We start from the raw sequence: 12,312 nt of genomic DNA on the forward strand, positions 1-12,312 counted from the left end.
AGATGAAAAGGACCACCCAGACTGTTACGAACAAAAGGTGCATTTTTGTACAGGTATATACATATTATAATTTTAAACAAACATAAGTCCAAAAATACATTGCCTTGATGGCAGCATGTTATGCACAGGCTCCTGAGTGCTACACCAGTAGAAGCATTCTTCCTGTAGTTCACACTTTGTCAGTTTGAGCCATGGTTGTAACCCAAGCTGTTTGTGGCTGACTGCTGGGTACTGATTTGCTGAGCTTTCTGGGTGTAAAAACAGCACTCCTGCTCCTCTATCGATCATGTGGCAGCAATTTCGGTTGTCTGGGAGCTAATGCAATTGGAAGCACATCATGTGAGGTACAGCTTGTAAAGATGGGGTTGACTGACTGCATGTGTATCAGAGAAAGCATTCAGTTCTAGGTTTAAGATTTTAAATAAAGTAAAGAAAGATAAAGACTGTATATAGTGTTACTGACATATATAGTGAAGACATTGATATACACTATATGACAAAAAGTATGTGGTCTCCTTGATAATTACTTATTGTTTAAAGCACACCCATTCCTCACAGGTATATATCAATAATATAAAATAAATAGTAAGCTTTCAAGTTTGATCCTGAGGCCTTTTCACCCAAACTTTTGCCTGACCGAACAAATTATTATTATTATTTTTGCTATTTTGTTTATGCATATCCCCTTTTTTCCCAATTCAGCAGAGTAAATTCATCTTTCGCTGCTGAAGACTCCGGTCGTGTCCGAGGAGGGTATTTTTGCCTGCCCCACGCTCCATCCGACGTGTGCAGTCCACCTACCTCTTCTTATTCGCCCACACATTTGGTAAATTCGCACATGAGACCAGTATTCGCATGCAGAGAGCCACACACTGATCTCCGTGCTCCTCCACTCTCTGTACAGGCGCCTCGGGCTACTAACCAAAGCCCTTACACAGCATCGAAGACCCCACCCACTTTTTACCCAGAGTCTTTTACCCACCCGGCAGGCTTAATGGCCAGTTTGTCTGCTGCAGACATTGCCATTTATGCCCACTAGAGGGTGCCCAGCCAATCGGTAGCAGAGCTGAGGTTCAAACACAAATTCTTTTTTAAATGATTTTGCACAGGTGCACTCCAAAATTCTGTAGAGGATTTCTCATAACTGTCCTCAAAACAAGACAGATGCAGATTGCACAGATTTATGGAAACAGCAGAGAAAATCATCTGTGCTCCCCTGCCCACCCTCCAGGACTTGTACAATCACAGGTTCCTCATACCCTGAACACAATCTTTTTACCCTCCTTCCCTCTAGCAGGTGCTACAGAGCCCTGTGCACAAAATCCAACAGACAGAAACAGGTTTTTTTTTTTTTTTCCAAATGCGGACCTGACCAGTTGTTTACAGGCCACACTGCATTTTACATATACAGTTTCTAATTAATCTTTACATATTTATAAATAAAATTATTTAGTTATAAATAATAATGTGTCATGCTATCTTTTGTATATATGTAAATTTTTGTATACATGCCATACTGCATTTTACATATACTGTTTTGGGCAGCACGTTGGCTTGGTGGGTAGCACTGTCGCCTCACAGCAAGAAGGTCCTGGGTTCGATCCCAGGTCGTGGGTTTCCTCCAGGAGCTCCGGTTTCCTCCCACAGTCCAAAAACATGCAGTCAGGTTAATTGGAGACGCTGAATTGCCCCATAAGTGAATGGGTGTGTGTATGTGTGTGTGTGTCTACCCTGCGATGGACTGGCGCCCCGTCCAGGGTGTTACTGTGCGTTTCATTTCTCTTAATTAATTTTTATATTATATTTATTGTTTGTCTGTATACTGTATTGTCTGTATAATGTAGAGAACTACCAACAGCCAAAAACAAATTGCTTATGTGTGCAAACCTACCTGCCGAATAAAGCTGGTACTGATTAAAGCCGTAAAGGAGGCACGGATGCACCAGTCTTAAGGTCAGTGGTTTTGGAATGGGATGTCCACATACTTTTGGCTATGCAGTCCAAGCATAAAATCATGTGCATGCATCCTGAGACCACTATATGTAGACCCCCCCCCTTTCCCCCAATTTTTATCCCCCAGTCTAGTCGTGTCCAATTACCCTGATTGCGTCCTCTATACTGATTCGACCCCTCACCGCTAACTGAGGACGCCTCTCAACTGACATGCGCCCCCTCCGGTACGCACAGTCAGTACAGACTGCATTTTTCACCTGCACGAGTCGAGTTCTTACACTTGATGGGCACTGTGTACGGAGGGCCACACCCCCATCAGCATTATTCCTCAGCCCTGTGCAGGCGCCATCAGTCAGCCAGCAGGGGGCCGTAGTCGCACCAGTTATGAGGACCTATGATCCGACTTTCTTACCCTCTAACCCTGAACAACAGCCAATCGTTGTTCATGCAGCCGCCCAGCCTAGTCGGAAAGGCAGAGCTGAGATTCGATACGATGTATTCGAAACCCCAACTCTGGTGAGCTAGCGTACTTTACCGCTGCGCCACCTGAGCAGCTACATGTAGATCCTTTGCCAAATTAATAATAGACAGTACATTATAATTAGCACTGGCCAAAGGCAGCCTTACTCAGCAGTCTTAAGTTCACACTGAAAGATTACATTTGTTTATTAATTATCAATAGTATGTACAACCTGTTTCCTGTATACATCAATTTCATTAGTGTAATTTTATCCCCACTTACATTTCTTAATATAGTTAAAGCATAATTTGATCCCAAATTGAATTTAAGGTCACCCTCTCTCTTTCTCTCTCTCTTGGTGTAGTGAATTTGTTCTTCAGGTTCACTCTAATTGCCTCCCTTATAATAATCTATAGGAACCTGGGGAAGCATTTCAGTTAATCAGCTCACTAATGAAACCCCTGACTCCCTCTACCCACCAGCTTTATGAGTCCACAGAGATGATGACTACTTCATTCTGTGTAATCAGTCTGTATTCTGTATCTGGAAAATAACTGAAGGAGTACCTATTTTTGTCCTAGTTAGTACCTTTTACTTGCTGATGTTCTGGACAGACGGAAGTGTGCTAGTGAGCTCATGTAAAGAAGACTGATGTAAAAAACTGCATGTGCATTTCTCTGTGCTGATCAATGCTAAAAAAAGACCCGGGTTTTCCAAGGTGCATGACACATTGATCATAAAGCAGACACTTTTATTTAATAATTAAATAATTAATTCATTCGTTCATTCGGTTATGATGTGGGAGGAAGGACCCAAGGATGCGGAGGTTTAACTAAAAAAGGGTTTTATTTACAAAATCATAAACATAATATACATAAAATAAAAGGAATAACAATAACAAAAAACACTTCGGGGAATCCCGAAGGCAGCCGGACGTCGGGGGCTGAAAAGGAACAAAAAAAAGCAAACAAAAGAAAAGGGGAAGCGCGAGGCGCGAACCCAGGACTCTTGCCTCCCGGCGGCGGCGGCGGCACGACAGCTGCGGCACTGTGGCGTCAGCTTTCGCGGCGGCGGCGGCGTGGTGGCGCCCACTAGCGGTGGCCCGGCGGCAGCGGCACGGCGGCGGCGGCACATTGCGGCGGCACAACCTAAAGATAAAAAAAAAACAATAAACATAAAAGGACACCGCAGTGTCAAACAAACTCAAAGAAAGAAAAAAGAAACAGCCAACATGAGCAGAAGGTGCGACGGCTACAGCTCTGCACCTATCCCTTAAATAAGGGAAGGCACAGGTGTAGCCACTTCGCCCTAACGAGCTGGCCAGGTAATAAAAGGCACAGCTCGTTTCTGCTCTGTAAGGCCTGTGGCATCAGGGAGAGATGGTACATTCCCCTGATGCCACAGAGCCTAACAGTACCCCCTTCTTAAGGAGACCTCTCCTGAGGTCTCCAGCCGGCGGTCCCGTCCCCACCAGTGGCTAAAAGCCACTGGGGGAGTGCCCCCCCAAAAATGGAGCTGCATTTTTAGTAGCTCCAGTTGGCCTGACTGTATGTCTTTGGACTTGTGTAAGGAAACTAGAGCGCCAGAGAGAAACCAGATAAAAAAAAAACACATGTGGACACAGGGATAACATGTTAACTTCTCACATAAAAGACCCTGCCCGCCCGGCCGGAGAATCAGAACTGGGTCCCTCTTGCTGTGAGGCAACAGCACCACCCACTATGCCACAGTGCCACCACACTAAACACTTAAACATAACATCTAGTGTGGATTATGCTGAATATCACTGGCCCAATCATAATGGCTATCCCAACAGCATCAAACATCTAGTGAAGTAAAATATACAGTTGAAGTCATAAGATAAAATACACCTAAAAGAAGCATGTATGTCTGCCAGTCTTGGGATTTCAATGATTTTAACAGTTAAAACACTTTAAGCATACACTTATTGTGGCTGAAACACCTGAAGTCAATTATAAAGGGTGTCTATACACTTTTGGCCATATTGTGTAAATCATAATCCTTATGATAGACTGTACATGGAGTCTGCCCACCTTTAGTAGCTACAAAGTTGAAGAGCACAATTTTGAGCACTCCTTTGCTTAGAAGCCCTGATTCACATTAACATTCAAATCTATCCCAGAGTGGTTTAATGGGGTTCAGGTCTAGGGCGTTTTACCTGGTGTCTTACATGCTACACCAGCGGTACCCAACCTTTTTTTCCACCACGGACCGGTTTCATATAAGATATAATTACACGCACCGGCAGGGGCGGGGGGATTTAAAATAGAATAACTGTACTACTCACAAATGAGCTTTTTTTGCTGCAACGAGAGGCTGTTCTCACCTATGGGTGATTGGAGACAATAACACCTGTAGAAAAAGTAGTGCTTACATTGCTGATGTAGCGATCTCTAATTATTTATTCTTTCTGTGCGGCCCGGTAATAAATGACCCACGGACCGGTACCGGTCCACGGCCCGGTGGTTGGGGACCACTGTGCTACACGACTGAACATAAACTATGCTACCACCTCACAACTGAAAAACTTTGTTAGTGTCTCATGCAACCATTCCTAAAACCATAGCTGGTCCTATTACAAGGGATCTTCAAAAAGTTTCTGCACTTTTATATTTTCAATGAAAATGGTGAGGGTGAGAGGAGTAGTTATTGGTCCTGTCTGAGAGAGTGAGACAGTTTATAGTCCGGATTAAGCTCCATCTGATTTACACCTTTTTGGACTGTTCAATGAAGCTTTAAGGGGAAGAAGATTTTCATGTGATGATGATGTGAAAGCAGCATTGCATCAGTGGCTTCGCGCTCAACGAAAAGCAATATTTTCTGATGGCATTAAAAAGTTGGTATGACACTGGGAAACATGAATTGGAAGGTGACTATGTAGAAAACTGATTGCAATTTTTAATAAGTTAAAAAAGTGTGGAAACTTTTTGAAGAACCCTCGTATTTTGCATGGCTGCTTGCATCACCTCATGAGAAAGCCGGTACATTTGATTATCAGGTCCTTTGCTTGTGGGGGATGTCAAGGAGCAATTGGGTGTCCATGACTTAAGGGAATCCTACAACACACCAGTGGTTTTTTAATGTGGCCTACATTACATCAGACATGACCAGTTGTGTTAGTTGCATGCCTAAAAGACCAGTGAACTACTTACACTTATGTCTGAATGTCTATGGATGGGGACTAGTTTTAGACTAGTTGGACTAGTATTAGAACACACATTTACTAAATGATGTAATGTTTACCCATGACTAGTTGCAGGGTTCAGGATCTAGAATACAAATTCATTATGTTATTTATTATTAGCTTTAATGAGGTGACTCACAGCCTCGTTTACTCACCTCCTTTACCCATAGTGTTGTGGATTTACTTTAAAGATCACACATTTCTTTCTTTTATAGTATATCCCCAAACTGTCTGCTGTCCTGCTTTTCAAATTCTCACATCATTTAAAGTATTCCATCAGCTTTACTTTTGCTTTCCCTCTAGGCCAAAGCACCTATTTACCAGTCCACGAACTTAGAAGCCTGCTGAAGGGAAGCTTGACCATTGATGAGACATTATGTGGCAGTGACACTGAGCCATTACAGACTTTAGCATTTGGGTCCACATCCACGTCTACAGCCGCTCTTACTTTTCACTTTTTTGTGTTTTTTTCTTCTGAGTGGATTCAAGGTTGGAGACTTTTAGACGAATGTCACTTTAAACTTTGGACAGAATTAGAGATGATGGCAGTCTGGCCATGGCGCCACAATGGCTGCATTGAAAAAGGTCAACTTACACCCACACCCTTCCACTAACAAACCCACACTTAGTCATTACAATTACATCACCCATTGTCAGCAGGAGGTCAAATACGGTGGTTTAGAACCACATGTCACTCAGCCTGTATTCCTAACCTGAGCTGGGTTATTGTCAGTGGTAACAAAATAGCGATATGATGCATGAAGTGTTTAGGGCAGTTCACGTAGCTTATGTTGTGTGCATTTGGTATAAAAACTAGGTTTTAACCCATCAAAAATGTCCATCGCAATATACCACGCCTTTGTAGACAATTATTTTAAAACAGCTACAGGTGAGGACAGCTACAGAAAGCCAGTAGACAAAACATTGCAAAGACAAGCCCCAACTTATTTAGGCAAAGGTTACCACACCTTAACAAATCCTCAGATGTCAAGAAAGACAATACCTGTGTGTAATACCTGAAATAAATTCAATTCTATTAATATCCATGTGTAATATCTGAGATAACTTGAATTTACATTTACATTTTCTGCATTTAGCAGACGCTCTTATCTAGAGCGACTTACAGAAGTGCTTCCATAGTGAACATTTCATTTCTCAATTTAAGTAAACAACAGTCGAAGAACACAAATCTGCTGAAACCTGTTAGAACCAAAGTGTATTTTTTTATTTTATTTTTTTTTTTTTTTGGAAATGGAAAAAAAATGTTAGTAAATAAGTACAAGTCAGCTTAAGTGCTTAGTAAACAGGTGGGTTTTTAATCATTTTTTTAAAGACAGCAAGAGACTCAGATGTTCGGACAGACAGAGGAAGTTCATTCCACCACCACTGGTGCTAGAACAGAGAAGAGCCTTGATGCTTGTCTTCCTTTAGTCCTGGGTGGAGGCTCAAGTCGAGCGAGACTAGAGGCTCTGAGGTTGCGTGGTACAGAGCGGGGTTTGATTAGACCACGAAGGTAGCTTGGGGCTGGTCCATTTTTGGCTTTGTAGGCGAGCATCAGTGTTTTAAACTGAATGCGTGCAGCTACAGGAAGCCAGTGAAGAGAACGCAGCAGTGGGGTGATGTGGCAGTGTTTGGGCTGGTTAAAAACCAGACGGGCAGCTGCATTTTGAATGAGCTGCAAGGGTTTAATAGTGGACATGGGAGCTCCTGCCAGGAGGGAGTTGCAGTAGTCCAACCGTGAGATTACAAGTGATTGGACCAGAATCTGGGTAGCTTCCCTGGAGAGAAATGGCCGAATCTTCCTGATGTTGTACAGGAGGAAACGGCACGATCTTGTCATGTTGGCTATATAAGGAGAGAAGGTCAGCTGGTTATCCAGGACAACACCAAGGCTTCGTACCTTATCAGATGGTCTGATCTGGGAGTCATCAAGAGAAATGACTAGGTCCTGGGTTGGAGACTGATCTCCGGGAATGAGCAACATCTCTGTCTTGCTGGGATTAAGTTTGAGATGAATTCTACAGTTTTATAATTAAATTAATATGCAATATCTTGAACAAAAATGAATTCTGTACAGATTAATACTAAGGTGCCTAAATACTTCGATTTACACCGATCATAACATTATGACCACCTTCCTAATATTGTGTTGGTCCCCCTTTTGCTGCCAAAACAGCCCTGACCAGTGGAGGCATGGTCTCCACTAGACCTCTGAATGTGTGCTGTGGTATCTGGCATCAAGATGTTAGCAGCAGATCCTTTAACTCCTGTAAGTTGCGAGGTGGGGCCTCCATGGATAGGACTTGTTTGTCCAGCACATCCCACAGATGCACGATTGGTTTGAGATCTGGGAAATTTGAAGGCTAAGTCAACACCTCAAACTCAGGGTTGTGCTCCTCAAACCATTCCTGAACCATTTTTGTTTTGTGGCAGGGTGCATTATATAGGCCACAGCCATCAGGGAATACCGTTTCCATGAAAGGATGTACATGATCTGCAACAATGCTTAGGTAGATGGTACGTGTCAAAGTGACATCCAAATGGATGGCAGGACCCAAGGTTTCCCAGCAGAACATTACCCAAAGCATCACACTGCCTCTGCTAGCTTGCCTTCTTTTCATAGTGCATCCTGGTGCCATGTGTTCCCCAGGTAAGTGACACACACGCATTCATGTGATGTAAAAGAAAACGTGATTCATCAGACCAGACCACCTTCTTCCATTGCTCTGTGGCCCAGTTCCGATGCCTTCCTTGGATAACTTTTGATAGATACTGACCACTGCAGACCGGGAACACCCCAAAAGAGCAAGTTTTGGAGATGCTCTTGACCCAGTCATCTAGCCATCTCAATTTGGCCCTTATCAAACTGGCTCAAATCCTTACACTTTTTCTGCTTCTAACACATCAACTTTGAGGATAAAATGTTTACTTGCTGCCTAATATATCCCACCCACTAACAGGTGCCGTGATACAGAGATAATCAGTGTTATTCACTTCACCTGTCAGTGGTTATAATGTTATTTCTGGTCAGTTTATATTTATAGTTCTTTTATTAACTTATATTATTATTTAGTTCTTTGTGTTCTTTCTAGCTCCTGTGTTTTAATTTAGTAAGCTATACGCAACGTAATTTCCTTCTGCTGTACTCTTTGGGTGTATAGCTGAATGACCGTAAACAGATCTTGAATCTGGATCTTGACTCTTAAGTAGCTGATTGCCTGATCTATTATGGTTTTGTGCTATTTACTGAGTTTAAAAAGTATCTGCCTCCGAATTTGATGTCTAGAATCTGTACTTAGAACAATTCCAATATCCAAAAAAGCAGCATTCACATTTAGATGATGAGCTAAATCAGTTTAAAAAGCTAAAAAACCCTAGGGTACATCACCAGTGTTAGACTTATTTTTCATTCACTATTTGCTCTCTGTAAGGAATGACAACATTATAGGAGACAACTGTCAGAAACAGTTAATCCTCTTAACGCGTTGTATTTCTTTAATAACACACTTAACTGTTTGCAGCAGTCATTTACACACAGAGTGATATAGAGTAATATAGTGCTTTTTTCCTCAGGAGTGGTGTACTGGGTGCAGAAACCATTCCTGCAGAGAACAAAAAGAAATTATGAGAGATCTTAATTATAAAGCAGAACTATTTAGCCAAATCAGGCCATTTAACTTGGTGAATAGTTGATAACACATTGATAATAGTGAGGAAGTATACCTGGGAGCTGAAAAGATTCACGTCGTGCTAATTAAGCTCACATATTCTCATTACCATAAATAGAGGCGAGATACATAACGAGAAATAATAAAAGGAACACACACAAGGAACACATAATGGATAAGGGAAATTAGACACTTCCACTGTTAAATCATTACGATAATCATTATAGTCATTCTAGTGAGTGCTACTCTCCAAGTTTATTCTATTTATACATTTTACCTTTTTATTTCTATCTAGCTGTAATTACCCTGAACCCTACCCTGACCGTGGAGGGCTGTATCTAACACAAGCCCCTCTGACAAGTGTGTAATACCGCTTCTTTTCACCTGCACAAGGTGGGTTCACACAAGGGAATCACATATGGAATGTAATGCACTGATCTCCATTATCCCCCGTCTCCTGCCACGAATGTAGCAGCAATGAGGAATCCCCTCAGTCTGCCCTCCTTCAGCCAATCATGTCTGTGAAGGCGCCCGGCCAGCTGATAGCACAGCGAGATTCAAACCCAAGAGCTCAAAATCTCAGCAGTGGTGGGCTAGCTTGTTAGGCCCATAAGCAACCCGAGCACCAGCCACTCGAAAACGTTATCATATTTATTTGGAAAGGGCATTACAATTACCCTTAAAAGACTCATCACTAAATCCTTAATATGGCCTGGCACCGACGGTGGTCAGCTGGCATAATAGGTCTTACGCTTCTTTAATGCCTCTGAGTAAAACTTATTCTGAATGTACACACTGATATGGCAGATGTCAAATCTAAGCTGATAGGCATGAGGACTGTGACTGAGCCGCTTTGAGAGTAGATTTTGTAACAAAGCCATGATTACTCAAATCTGCTGCTAAACATTAATTGCCAACTCTCTAAAAGTTAACTTTTATCTGTGCATTTATCACAGTGATGTTAGATTCCTTTGGAGCTAGATGCTGGAGTGTGGGTGTATGGTGCTGCTATATTGGATCTGTGAGCCGTATTGCTGCATTGAGTTTTTCTATCAGGGCTGTCAGACACTGACCATTAAGTCATAACTCACGAGTGGAATTTTTCAGAGCAATATTAAGCCGCTATATGAATGGTTGCGTATGTATTATCAAGAAGCTAAATTACAGTAATGGTCCTATTACAGTGAGTGTAGTATCCATAATGTTATTTAATTTAAATTAATTTCATAGAATATAAGAAATTGGCTGTAAAAACTGTCTTTTCATCTTACACTCTCAGCCATGCATAATTTTCACCAGTTACTGAATAGATTTTGTGCAGCTTGACTCAACTGATTCCAAATGCTTTGTTGTAAAGACAAAAGCCTGCCAAATACAAGTCACCATCTTATTCTACATTATTTACTGGATACAAACATAGCTACAGAATTCCTTAAATCCAATTAAGTCATTATATTTCATAAACACAGTTTTTGCAAAGCTGTTCATTGTTCTCATATTAATAAAAAAATAATGCTGATGTGCCAGGAGGTTACGTTTTTCTTTATTTGTGAAACCAGTATGAAAGTATAACTTCATCCTCAATTTTCCTTGTTTTAACACAATGAGGTTTCTTATGTTCCTGTTGCAGAGCCTTGTGCTATCAATCTAAAGGTTGAGAGTTTGAATCTCAGCTCTGCCATGCAGCCACTGTTGGGCAAGGCCCCTAACCCTGTCGGCTCCAGGGGTGTCGTAAATGGCCGACCCTGTACATTGTACTGTACATGTGTATACACTGATCAGCCATAACATTAAAACCACCTCCTTGTTTCTACACTCACTGTCCTTTTTATTATCTCCACTTACCATATAGAAGCACTTTGTTGTTCTACAATTACTGACTGTAGTCCATTTGTTTCTCTACATACTTTTTTTTTAGCCTGCTTTCTCCCTGTTATTCAATGATCAGGACCCCCACAGAGCAGGTATTATTTAGGTGGTGGATCATTCTCAGCACTGCAGTGACACTGACATGGTGGTGTGTGTTAGTGTGTGTTGTGCTGGTATGAGTGGATAAGACACAGCAGCGCTGTGTCCACTCACTGTCCACTCTATTAGACACTCCTACCTAGTTGGTCCACCTTGTAGATGTAAAGTCAGAGACGATCGCTCATCTATTGCTGCTGATCGAGTTGGTCATCTTCTAGACCTTCATCAGTGATCACAGGATGCTGCCCACGGGGTGCTGTTGGCTGAATATATTTTTGGTTGGTGGACTATTCACAGTCCAGCAGTGACAGTGAGGTGTTTAAAAACTCCATCAGCGATGCTGTGTCTTATCCACTCATACAGCACAACACACGCTAACACTTGCCTTTGCTTATATTTATTAATTCAGCATAAGCACAGCCATAACCACATTAACCATATTAAACAAAGTGCAACATGTGTTTATGGCATTCCGTACACAAAGCAATGTGCTTAAACTTATAGCAGAAATAAAATAGTTAGAGGTGGGCACGTGTCATTAAGTCCAACGTACAGTAACGACAGAATGAGCTCAGATTCTAACCTACACATTCACTTCAAATTCTAAGCAATGTAAACAAAGTGGTAAGCGTTACGGCGCCTTCACATGAGAAGCTTCTCGCGCTTTGAGCACAGCAGCAACCGCAAAAATCACGAGCCCAACGCAGCAAAAGTGCGCTGCGCATGTTGCTTCTCACATGAATGCGCACTAAACTGAACTAGCTAAGAAATACACTATTCCAAGATCTCGCGATTAAGAAGCTTAATGAAACAATATAGACGTGCAACATTGCGCTAGTGCTGCTGTGTAGTACGCAACAAGTAGTGCTGAGGGAAATCATATGAACGGTTATTTGAATGGAAACGTAGAAATTAAAAGGGATCATTTATAAACATAGTTTTTAAAACGATGCATCAATTTAAAATATTGACGTTAACGCATTTTTAACGTCTACGTCATCAGTTAGGTTGACCAATAGCGGCAGCCCTAATGCACTTATGTGCGCACATGATCTAGT

At 41.9% G+C, this 12,312-nt stretch overlaps 1 long non-coding RNA gene across 3 annotated transcripts in view; it reads right to left on the bottom strand.

Moving 5' to 3' along the window:
• Positions 1-3,240: 3,240 nt before the first annotated feature.
• LOC134318217 (uncharacterized) overlaps positions 3,241-12,312 on the bottom strand; it is a 92,162-nt gene continuing 83,090 nt past the window's right edge. For 2 of the 3 annotated variants that reach the window (XR_010013351.1, XR_010013353.1), the window contains one exon: positions 3,241-3,561. This is a non-coding gene — a long non-coding RNA (uncharacterized LOC134318217). Of the gene's footprint in view, positions 3,562-9,130; positions 9,221-12,312 lie in introns of all 3 variants that reach the window. The other variant, XR_010013352.1, reaches the window with a different exon arrangement.

Source organism: Trichomycterus rosablanca, chromosome 7 (genome assembly GCF_030014385.1).
Source record: "Trichomycterus rosablanca isolate fTriRos1 chromosome 7, fTriRos1.hap1, whole genome shotgun sequence".
Taxonomy (NCBI): Eukaryota; Metazoa; Chordata; class Actinopteri; order Siluriformes; family Trichomycteridae; genus Trichomycterus; species Trichomycterus rosablanca.